The sequence below is a fragment of the Oncorhynchus gorbuscha genome, unplaced genomic scaffold (assembly GCF_021184085.1).
Source record: "Oncorhynchus gorbuscha isolate QuinsamMale2020 ecotype Even-year unplaced genomic scaffold, OgorEven_v1.0 Un_scaffold_844, whole genome shotgun sequence".
Taxonomy (NCBI): domain Eukaryota; kingdom Metazoa; phylum Chordata; class Actinopteri; order Salmoniformes; family Salmonidae; genus Oncorhynchus; species Oncorhynchus gorbuscha.
The window spans coordinates 101,235-114,594 of record NW_025745836.1 but is presented as its reverse complement, the minus strand read 5'-3'; the positions used below and the strand labels follow the sequence as shown (position 1 = coordinate 114,594).

At 42.3% G+C, this 13,360-nt stretch overlaps 1 pseudogene; it reads right to left on the bottom strand.

Moving 5' to 3' along the window:
- Positions 1-3,751, bottom strand: LOC124020516 (annotated as a pseudogene).
- Between the last annotated feature and the right edge of the window lie 9,609 nt (positions 3,752-13,360).

Here is a 13,360-nt window from a genome sequence, read left to right as displayed (position 1 = left end):
TCACATTACAGTGAACTTTTATTCAAAATGGCCCAGTAGCAGATGTTACATACAAGACTAATAGTAACAAATACAACACAAGGCAGAATGTCACAACCCTAACACTGAGCCTACCCAGAAACCACCCTGTCACCCCCCCCCCCCCCCCCAGGACACCATGTAGAACTGAAACAATATGGCTTTATCTCTACCGGTTAGGATAGGGGGGGAGTCACTGCTACTCATCTGATCATTTTAGAGCCACACAAATGCTTAGGGGACAGGGGCAAGGTGTTGGCTTCTGGACAGGAGAGCCATCTGAAATAACAGACTCCCTGAAAGGAGTAACACCGAGGTTAAGAGTCAAGGCTTTAGAAACATTTGCGGTGGACGATAGACGGGCCGGATTCCTCGTATTCCTGCTTGGAAATCCACATCTGTTGGAAGGTGGAGAGAGAGGCCAGGATGGAACCGCCAATCCACACAGAGTATTTACGCTCGGGAGGGGCGATGATCTGGCAACAAGAGATTTGAACGCATTCATTAGTAAAACAGGGAGATCTAAAGTGGTTTTATTGCAGAACAGTCATAAATTAGATTTCTGATTAAAGTATGTGGGAAGCCAAAAAGATCACATGAGAAAAAATAAATATGGCTAGTTGAGAGATGCCACACTGAATGCCCATGGGCTAAAAGTCACAGAATAACACGTGAATGCCCACCTTAATCTTCATAGTAGGAGGTGCCAAGCCACTGATCTCCTTCTGCATTCTATCAGCGATGCCAGGGAACATAGTGGTTCCACCAGAGAGAACAGTGTTGGCATACAGGTCTTTCCTGATGTCCACATCACACTTCATGATAGAGTTGTAGGTGGTCTCATGCACTCCAGTGCTTTCCATTCCTACAAAAGCAAGCATGTACATGTCAATGGCAGCCCTAGGAACAGAAATTAACAAGCCTACAAGTATGGCTCTTTTAATGAGGTCAGTGAACACGCAACTGGCAAGAACCTCAGCGCTCCAGAGGATTGTATAGTGGTGAATGACTGTCACTAAGCTGAGTAACATTGTCTAGACAAGAACATTTGTACATGTATTAAAGAGCGACTCCAGTGGCCAAATGGAACATTTGTCCGCTGATTTATAAAAAATACATTTTAAAAAAGCCAGAAAGTTGGCTGTTTATGTATTGATATGACTAAGCACTAGAGGGTGCATATTGTGTGACCTCTACCAGGAGGAAACATCATTTTCAGAGCCTCCATTTTAGTAGTGGATAGAAGTGACGATTTCAGGACTATAATTACTAAACTCGCCAACCATAGACAAATGGCTTTTAACAAAGACATTTTTAGATTAAGTTACTCTTTAAAGACACAGTAAAACAGCTCACCAATGAAGGACGGCTGGAACATTGTCTCAGGGCACCGGAAGCGCTCGTTGCCGATAGTGATGACCTGTCCATCAGGCAGCTCGTAGCTCTTCTCCAGAGAGGAACTGGAGGCAGAGGTCTTCATCTCCTGCTCAAAGTCCAGCGCCACGTAGGCCAGCTTCTCCTTGATGTCGCGCACAATCTCCCTCTCGGCCGTGGTGGTGAAGCTGTAGCCACGCTCAGTCAGGATCTTCATCAGGTAGTCCGTGAGGTCGCGTCCGGCCAGGTCCAGACGCAGGATGGCGTGGGGAAGAGCGTAACCCTCGTAGATGGGCACCGTGTGGCTAACGCCATCCCCAGAATCCATCACGATTCCTGTGGTGCGACCAGATGCGTACAAAGAAAGCACGGCCTGGATACCTACATACATGGCTGGGCTGTTGAAGGTCTCAAACATGATCTGGTGGAAGAACAGAAGGTGGGAATTAGGACTGTGAGAGACTCTTTATCGAAAGGGTGTTTTAAACACCTACAAATACTGCTAAGATGACCCACTTACCTGGGTCATCTTTTCCCTGTTGGCTTTGGGGTTGAGTGGGGCCTCTGTGAGCAGGACGGGATGCTCTTCAGGGGCCACACGCAGCTCATTGTAGAAGGTGTGATGCCAGATCTTCTCCATGTCGTCCCAGTTGGTAACAATGCCGTGCTCGATGGGGTACTTCAGAGTCAGGATGCCCCTCTTGCTCTGGGCCTCATCTCCCACGTAGCTGTCCTTCTGTCCCATGCCCACCATCACACCCTGGGGAAAGAGACATTACCGTTCCATTCTGTCCCTGCACTACGCATAAACTCAATTTACACTACAGAAGTTGTTTTCAAATGTTGGCTTGAGTTGCCTGTATGTTTCACATAAACAGAGCAGTCAATTTCTTAACTCATGAAATCAATCTTTAGGCTAACAATACATTATGCTTTTGTTAGTGGGTTTGGGGAGGGGTGTCCTTTTCTTTTTAATGAGGCCATTTCTGGCCAATATTTGTCCATTTAGTGGACCTCTTGGCTCAAGAGCACCCCCAGAAGGAAGAGTTCTGTATAGCCTCTTCAAAATATCCCAAAGTCAAATATAGGAGATAGAGAACATTACTGTAACTATACACATTCTCAAACATCTAAATTCCAAAATCATGGGTATTAATATGGAGTTGGTCCCCTCCTTTACTGCTATAATAGCCTCCACTCATCTGAGAAGGCTTTCCACTAGATGTTTGAACAATGCTGTGGGGAATTGCTTTCATTCAGCCACAAGAGCATTAGTGAAGTCAGGCACTGATGTTGAGCAAATAGGCCTGACTCGCAGTCAGTGTTCCACTTCATCACAAAAGTGGTCGATGGGGTTGAGGTCCGGGCTCTGAGCAGGCCAGTCAAGTTCTTCCATACGATCCACAGACCATTTCAGTATGGACCTCGCTTTGTGCGCAGGAGTAGTTATGCTGAAACAGGAAATAGTCTTACCCAAACTGTTGCCACAAAGACAAGAGCACAGAATCATCCAGAATGTCATTGTATGCTGTAGCGTTAAGATGTCCCATTAATGGAATTAAGTGGCCTAGCCTGAAACATGGAAAAACAGCCCAGACCATTATTCCTCCACCAAACAGTTGACACATTATTCTGGCATCCAAATTCATCAGTCAGACTGCAAGATAGTGACGTGAGGCAACACTCAAGAGAACGTGTTTCCACTGCTCCAGAGTCCAATGGCAGTGAGCTTCACGCCACTCCAGCCAACGCTTGGCATTGCGCATCGTGATCTTAGGCTTGGCCACGGAAACTAACTTCATTAAGCTCCCGACGAACAGTTATTGTGCTGACGTTGCTTCCAGGGGCAGTTTGAAACTCGGTAGGGAGTGTTGCAACCAAGGTCAGACAATTTTTACATGCTTCTGCAGTCCCATTCTGTGAGCTTGTGTGGCCTACCACTTCACAGCTGAGCCATTGTTGCTCCTAGATGTTTCCACTTCACGATAAAAGCACTTACAGTTGACCAGGGTAGCTCTAGCAGGTCAGGAATTTGACAAACTGACTTGTTGGAAAGGTGGCATTCTAGGACAGTGCCACATTGAAAGTCAGAGCTTTAAGGCCCTTCTACTGACAACATGTGGATGAAACAGCCAAATCCACTAATTTGAAGAAGTGTCCACATATAGTTTGTGTATAAAAGTATAGCCTGTATTAAGTGAATCCAATATCCAAGAGCCCAGTATGGTTCCAACCTGATGTCTGGGTCTTCCAACAATGGAGGGAAGACAGCACGGGAGCATCATCCCCTGCAAAACCAGCCTTGCACATGCCTGAACCATTGTCAACCACCAGTGCAGCAATATCATCTTCAGCCATTCTGTAAAAAAACAGAGGATTAATGAATCAAGGCCTAAAAAGTAAGAACAAAGCCATACCATTTTCTGGGTCAGGGTATATCATCAATACAGACCACCAATTACTACAGTATAAATGAGACAAATTAGAGGTCCTCATTAGTAAGTGTAGACATAGGACCATAGTCAACTGTAATTCGTAACAATTAGTTAAAAATGTTTAACCACTGACTTAAAGAGAACTAATCTACTAGCAGACATTGTAAAAACTGTGGAATTGAACCAAATACAATCATTTGGAACAAAGCAAAGAATTACAATCAGTAATTTAGTATTTCTCAATACATGGCTCCGATCCCAACAGCTCAAACACGTATTCACAGACAAATCCAAGCAAAGCTGTATTTCAAATCAAGTGATTTTAACCATAGCTAGAACACATTTAACGATACAACTCCACATTTCAGATTGGCTCTCAAACGTCGGGATAGTGGCGTTTGATTACCTGTCAGTTAGGATGCTTTCTCTTCAAGAATCCGGGAATAATGTCTTCAATGAAGTGTAGCATCCACATTTCAGCAGGAGACTATATACCTCCTTTTCTCCACAACCGTGTCTCGTCCTCCGCCTTCGCGTTCACCTGCTCACACCAAATATGGGCATTGTTTTCAAAAAAAGACACCGGATTGGATTGGGAGGTGTTTTACGGTGGAAGTGACCGACCGTTGTCATTCACATGGTAGACGATATTAAAGAGATTGGTATACACAGGCAGCCTAATTCTGATCTGATTGGTCAAAATACCAATAATTGGGCAAAATATCATAATTGGGCTGCCTTTGGGTAAAAATCAGGTATAATTGCTCCTGAATACAGGCTAGCAGAAGGCAATTCTTGTAATAAAAAAATAAAAAAAACTCAATGTGTGAGAGGCCTGTACTGTCTGTGGGGCTGTAATTGGCTAACAGGCAGAGGTGGTGTGTGGGTAAAATCACTGGGGTTAGCCAAACCTATGTGTTGTGATAATTGCGTTGTTTGCTCTATAACATGTTAGCTCATATGCCTTGCGACCGTGATATATGGGCCTAAGGTCGAGACAATAAGAAGACACAGTGGCTGAATAAATTCATCAACACCATTGTTTCATCACAAAACCGGAGAGCAACATCTGTCTGGTGAAGTCCACAAAGCATATTGGATGTAACAAACAGTTACATGATCTACAGCATGGTCAAGTTAATGTTTCTGACATTTTCAGACTGCTAAACAACTGTTGATTTAGAACCGTGGCAGCTGCATTCATATAAACGGTATCGCAATAGTCAATAACTGGAATAAATTATTTGTTTTCAGCTATTTAACAAAATAAATGACCTGTTCCTATAGAAGAAGCCTATTTTAATCCTTAATTTATTAACTAACTCATCAACATGCTTTTTGAAACATAGCTTTTTGTCAATTCAGATTCCCAGATATTTATACGAGGGAACATGATCAATGAGGGCACCATCCAAAGTACATGTGCATAAATCACCAGATACATTTTTTTTAAATGAATCGAAACCAAACTTTTTTGTAACATAAATATATTTTCTGCAACATTACCTCTGCTGGATGTTCCTCATTACAATCCCTCAACAAAATATGTGAACATGCCTTTCCTACTTGCTATGCTCCGACGAAAGAATGCTTTATGGTTCATTACTAATGAGCAAACGGATGGATCACTGGTATCTGAAACCATTTCCTTATATTAATTATAAACTGGGTGGTTCGAGCCCTGAATGCTGATTGGCTGACAGCCATGGTATATCAGACCGTATACCACGGGTATGACAAAACATGTATTTTTACTCCTCTAATTACGTTGGTATAGTTATAATAGCAGTAAGGCACCTCGGAGGTTAGTGATATACTGTTTCGCCAATATACCACGGCTAAGGGCTGTGTCCAGGCACTCTGCATTTTTAGCCGCTGTACAGTATACTGGCCATATAACACACCTCCTCAGGCCTTATTGCTTAATTAGAAAATATAAAACACAGGAGCTGTGTAGTAGAAACAGGAGATATTTATTCTGGTACAATTAACATATAACCTTTAACCTAAGGGGAAGAATAGGAAACTCTTTATCCAAGGGGTTATTTGTCACATAAATGGAAAGTTTTAGTGACAGAAGAAGCTGTTTAGTAGTAAAGAGGATTAATGTCTGTGTACGTACCCTACTGGTCTTGCTGGAGACACTTTCACAGTTATAGTCAGTCTGTCTTCAGAAAAAATGGATCTATATATCTGTGTCATATCTATGCAATAATTGAGGTTACCCATTTTAACTTCCTTTTCTAAAAGGCAGATATTTTCCTGTGTATGACCACTAAGGGGCAATGCAGTTCAATCTACTACAGACCTGGCTACCTACCAGATGGTCGTCACTGTAGTTACCACAGCCACAAAGTCATAAACCCCGCCTATTTCTTTTTAAAAAATAAGACCATTTCGACTTTGTGGCTGTGCTATCTAGTGGAAACCCTACCACACAGCGCTCATCTTACCGCTGTCCCCCACCCACTCAGCAACAATGGTAGTTAATGCCGTTTTAGGTTTTCTGCTGTGTTCCTCTCCTCCATGTTGTGTGGTCAGTCCCTACATGGGACTTCATTTCCGAAGAGCTCATCAATGTGATGTGTTTCTACAGTGATGTATTACAGCTTGTTCATAGACATCCAACAATCTGTTTCTCCACATATGGTGTTTGAGAGCTGGCGCTTTGTAGGCCTACTTGCAGAGCAATCATTGTACAATTTCTCCATCCCGGCCGTCACGGTTTTGGCATCTAGTCTGATTTGTATTGCCTTACAGGACTTCTCTGCTGTCGCTTCCCTATCTCACTCTCTGACATTTTATAAACTGTTAACGAGGATGACATGCTGGGCGCTTTAAATAAGTCATTTTAAAGATACATATCTCCTACTAACATATCACCTCCTACTAACATATATCCTCCTAACATATCTCCTCCTACTAACATATCACCTCCTACTAACATATATCCTCCTAACATATCTCCTACTACTAACATATCTCCTCCGGCTAACATGTCTCCGACTAACATATCTCCTCCTACTAACATATCTCCTACTAACATATCTCCCACTAACATATCTCCTCCGACTAACATATCTCCTCCTACAAACATATTTTACATTTACATTTACATTTAAGTCATTTAGCAGACGCTCTTATCCAGAGCGACTTACAAATTGGTGCATTCACCTTATGACATCCAGTGGAACAGTCACTTTACAATAGTGCATCTAAATCTTAAAGGGGGGGGGAATACTTATCCTATCCTAGGTATTCCTTAAAGAGGTGGGGTTTCAGGTGTCTCCGGAAGGTGGTGATTGACTCCGCTGTCCTGGCGTCGTGAGGGAGTTTGTTCCACCATTGGGGGGCCAGAGCAGCGAACAGTTTTGACTGGGCTGAGCGGGAGCTGTACTTCCTCAGTGGTAGGGAGGCGAGCAGGCCAGAGGTGGATGAACGCAGTGCCCTTGTTTGGGTGTAGGGCCTGATCAGAGCCTGGAGGTACTGAGGTGCCGTTCCCCTCACAGCTCCGTAGGCAAGCACCATGGTCTTGTAGCAGATGCGAGCTTCAACTGGAAGCCAGTGGAGAGAACGGAGGAACATATCTCCTACTACTAACATATCTCCTCCTACAAACATATCTCCTACTAACATATCTCCTACTACTAACATATCTCCTCCGACTAACATATCTCCTCCTACTAACATATCTCCTACTAACATATCCCCTACTAACATATCTCCTACTAACATATCCCCTACTAACATATCCCCTACTAACATATCTCCTACTAACATATCCCCTACTAACATATCTCCTACTAACATATCTCCTACTAACATATCTCCTACTAACATATCCCCTACTAACATATCTCATACTAACATATCTCCTGCTATTAACATATCCTCTACTAACATATCTCCTCCTACTAACATATCTCCTACTAACATATATCCGACTAACATATCTCCTACTACTAACATATCTCCTCCTACTAACATATCTCCTACTAACATATCTCCTCCTAACATATCTCCTACTAACATATCTCCTCCTAACATATCTCCTACTAATATATATCCTCCTAACATGTCTCCTACTAACATATCTCCTCCTACTAACATATCTCCTCCTAACATATCTCCTACTAACATATATCCTACTAACATATCTCCTCCTACTAACATATCTCCTACTAACATATATCCTACTAACATATCTCCTCCTACTAACATATCTCCTCCTACTAACATATCTCCTCCTACTAACATATCTCCTCCTACTAACATATATCCTACTAACATATCTCCTCCTACTAACATATCTCCTCCTACTAACATATCTCCTACTAACATATATCCTACTAACATATCTCCTCCTACTAACATATCTCCTACTAACATATCTCCTGCTACTAACATATCCTCTACTAACATACCTCCTCCTACTAACATATCTCCTACTAACATATATCCTACTAACATATCTCCTCCTACTAACATATCTCCTACTAACATATCTCCTGCTACTAACATATCCTCTACTAACATACCTCCTCCTACTAACATATCTCCCACTAACATATCTCCTACTAACATATCTCCTCCTACTAACATATCTCCTACTAACATATCTCCTGCTACTAACATATCCTCTACTAACATATCTCCTACTAACATATCTCCTCCTACTAACATATCCTCTACTAACATATCTCCTACTAACATATCTCCTGCTACTAACATATCTCCTACTAACATATCTCCTCTAACATATAGAGCATGGCGCTACTAACATATCTCCTACTAACATATCTCCTCCTAACATTTCTCCTCCTACTAACATATCTCCTGCTACTAACATATCTCCTCCTACTAACATATCTCCTCCTCCTCCTAACATATCTCCTACTAACATATCTCCTGCTACTAACATATCTCCTCCTAACATATCTCCTCCTACTAACATATCTCCTCCTAACATTTCTCCTCCTACTAACATATCTCCTGCTACTAACATATCTCCTCCTACTAACATATCTCCTCCTAACATTTCTCCTCCTACTAACATATCTCCTGCTACTAACATATCTCCTGCTACTAACATATCTCCTCCTACTAACATATCTCCTCCTAACATATTTCTACCTCCTACTAACATATCTCCTGCTACTAACATATCTCCTCCTACTAACATATCTCCTCCTAACATTTCTCCTCCTACTAACATATCTCCTAACATACTAACATATCTCCTCCTAACATATCTCCTGCTACTAACATATCTCCTCCTAACATATCTCCTGCTACTAACATATCTCCTCCTAACATTTCTCCTCCTACTAACATATCTCCTGCTACTAACATATCTCCTCCTAACATATCTCCTGCTACTAACATATCTCCTCCTAACATATCTCCTCCTAACATTTCTCCTCCTACTAACATATCTCCTGCTACTAACATATCTCCTCCTAACATATCTCCTCCAACTAACATATCTCCTGCTACTAACATATCTCCTCCTAACATTTCTCCTCCTACTAACATATCTCCTGCTACTAACATATCTCCTCCTACTAACATATATCTCCTCCCTAACATATCTCCTCCTACTAACATATCTCCTCCTACTAACATATCTCCTGCTACTAACATATCTCCTACTAACATATCTCCTCCTACTAACATATCTCCTGCTACTAACATATCTCCTCCTAACATATCTCCTGCTACTAACATATCTCCTCCTAACATATCTCCTCCTACTAACATATCTCCTCCTAACATATCTCCTCCTACTAACATATCTCCTCTACTAACATATCTCCTCCTAACATTTCTCCTCCTACTAACATATCTCCTCCTACTAACATATCTCCTACTAACATATCTCCTGCTACTAACATATCTCCTACTAACATACCTCCTACTAACATATCTCCTACTAACATATCTCCTGCTACTAACATATCCTCTACTAACATATCTCCTCCTACTAACATATCTCCTACTAACATACCTCCTACTAACATATCTCCTCCTACTAACATATCTCCTCCTAATAACATATCTCCTGCTACTAACATATCTCCTACTAACATATCTCCTCCTACTAACATATCTCCTACTAACATATCTCCTACTAACATATCTCCTACTAACATATCTCCTCCTAACATATCTCCTCCTACTAACATATCTCCTACCAACATATCTCCTACTAACATATCCCCTACTAACATATCTCCCACTAACATATCTCCTCCCACTAACATATCTCCTACTAGCATATCTCCTCCTAACATATCTCCTCCTACTAACATACCTCCTACTAACATATCTCCTCCTAACATAACTCCTCCTAACATATCTCCTCCCAATAACATATCTCCTACTAACATATCTCCTACCAACATATCTCCTACTAACATATCTCCTACTAACATATCTCCTACTAACATATCTCCTACTAACATATCTCCTCCTACTAACTTATCTCCTCCTACTAACATATCTCCTCCTAATAATATATCTCCTCCTACTAACATAAAAGCATTTTAGACAGCAGGTATAGTGTACATAGAACTATGAATGAGGTACTGGTCATCAAGAATATTCCTACATAGATCCCGGAGGAGTAATGCATTTGAGAGCAGATATGCCATTTGTCCATTGCTTTGTTTTATTAATTCACTGGTGATATTTATGGATGATTCTATCATTGTTTGGGGAATAAATAAGTTTAAATTAAATATTCAATGACATCAGCACATAATTGGAGCTGTTATGCAAATGTTGAATCCAATAAATAATTCACTCATCCTTTACCTCCTTTTCAGAGAAAATACTGTTATTGATCAATGAACTCACCAAATTGTCTCAACGATCTCATACCCCACAAGGGGCCAAAGCCTCATGGATTTTCCTCAAAAGGATGGAAAACAATAAACAGCTAGTTGGGTGTGAAACGGTCACTAATTAGTAAGGAACTCCCCTCACCTGGTTGTTTAGGTCTTAATTGAAAGGAAAAAACAAAAATGGAATGAGTTTGACACCCGATTTAACCTATGATTCTATACAGCAGGGGCATACTCTGGAGTACTGCTCATACACTGGAGATCTGGAGTACAGCTCATACACTGGAGGTCTGGAGTACAGCTCATACACTGGAGATCTGGAGGTCTGGAGGACAGCTCATACAATGGAGATCTGGAGTACAGCTCATACACTGGAGGTCTGGAGTACAGCTCATACACTGGAGATCTGGAGGTCTGGAGGACAGCTCATACACTGGAGGTCTGGAGTACTGCTCATACACTGGAGATCTGGAGGTCTGGAGGACAGCTCATACACTGGAGATCTGGAGTACAGCTCATACACTGGAGGTCTGGAGTACTGCTCATACACTGGAGATCTGGAGTACAGCTCATACACTGGAGGTCTGGAGTACTGCTCATACACTGGAGATCTGGAGGTCTGGAGGACAGCTCATACACTGGAGATCTGGAGTACAGCTCATACACTGGAGGTCTGGAGTACTGCTCATACACTGGAGATCTGGAGTACAGCTCATACACTGGAGGTCTGGAGTACTGCTCATACACTGGAGATCTGGAGGTCTGGAGTACAGCTCATACACTGGAGATCTGGAGTACAGCTCATACACTGGAGGTCTGGAGTACTGCTCATACACTGGAGGTCTGGATTACTGCTCATACACTGGAGGTCTGGAGTACTGCCCATACACTGGAGGTCTGGAGTACTGCTCATACACTGGAGTTCTGGAGTACTGCTCATGCACTGGAGGTCTGGAGTACAGCTCATACACTGGAGGTCTGGGGTACTGGAGTACTGCTCATACACTGGAGGTCTGGAGTACTGCTCATACACTGGAGGTCTGGAGTACTGCTCATACACTGGAGGTCTGGAGTACTGCTCATACACCGGAGGTCTGGAGTACTGCTCATACACTGGAGGTCTGGAGTACTGCTCATACACTGGAGATCTGGATTACTGCTCATACACTGGAGGTCTGGAGTACTGCTCATACACTGGAGGTCTGGAGTACTGCTCATACACTGGAGGTCTGGAGTACAGCTCATACACTGGAGGTCTGGAGTACAGCTCATACACTGGAGGTCTGGAGTACTGGAGTACTGCTCATATACTGGAGGTCTGGAGTACTGCTCATACACTGGAGGTCTGGAGTACTGCTCATACACTGGAGGTCTGGAGTACTGCTCATACACTGGAGGTCTGGAGTACTGCTCATACACTGGAGGTCTGGAGTACTGCTGGTTCTGTTCTACCTAGTGGTTAGAGCGTTGGACTAGTAACCGGAAGGTTGTGAGTTCAAACCCCCAAGCTGGCAAGGTACAAATCTGTCGTTCTGCCCCGGAACAGGCAGTTAACCCACTGTTCCCAGGCCGTCATTGAAAATAAGAATATGTTCTTAATTGACTTGCCTGGTTAAATAAAGGTTAAATAAAATTTAAATTAAATAATGATCACCCACCTGTTATCCCAGGACTAAATCAATACCTGATTAGAGGGGAACAATTTACATTTAAGTCACAGACGCTCTTATCCAGAGCGACTAAGAAATAAAGCAGTGGAACTGTCTTCCAGTCCAGATATGAATATGAGGGCTATACAGTATCAGTTCTAGGTACATGCAGCCACCAAAATAAAGACTAAGATCCCTAAGGGTTTAGATTAAACCACTGAGGTTCTCCCATGCTCAGTCAGCACCAACTTCACTACCAGTGTAGGTCATTTGAAAGAACATGAAGACAGCACTGCCATCTAATGGACATAGCATGTAACTCAGGGATCTCCAAATGGCCTGGAGTCTGCAGGTGTTACTTCCAGGACTAACCCTGTTAGATAGGATCATTAAATTACACCCATCTGGTGCCCCAGGTCTAGATAAATACTGAGTATAATCAGTGAACCTGACTTCGAGTGAAATGTGCCTGCCGTATGAAGTCCCACCCAGTTGACCAGCGTGATCAATGCCAAAACAGGCGTCGGGTCTAGACAGCTCTTTGGTAAACTCACCTGCTTTAGTCTGGGATTTAATTACTGTCGTCAGGTGTTTTAGCACTGGTGTAGAACACACACCTGCAAAGCTTTATGTCTAGACCCCCCTGATATAGAATTAGCTGTCCTCTTATGTTAGTCATCACTGATGTGATTAGAACAGCTACTTCCATTCATTAGCATGTACTCCTGTCAAAGACAGTGGGCTTTCAGTGTACATTATAGAAGTGGCTTCACCTTGCCTTCATCTATACTGAGATGAAAGGATGTCATCTGGCCAGCACAGCCCAAAGATCTGAGAGATGAAGCAATAAGAGGTTCACCAAGAAGATGTAACAATGAGAAAACCCATTTGATTTAACCTGCAGTGGGTTCCAGCTAATGACAAATACATTAAGTGTGTTTACAAATCACATCATTCCCTGAAATGATCAGTACATTTAAAAAAAAGAAGTGTCAAACACATTACAAGACTTAATGTTGCAAATAGACTACACAGAGTA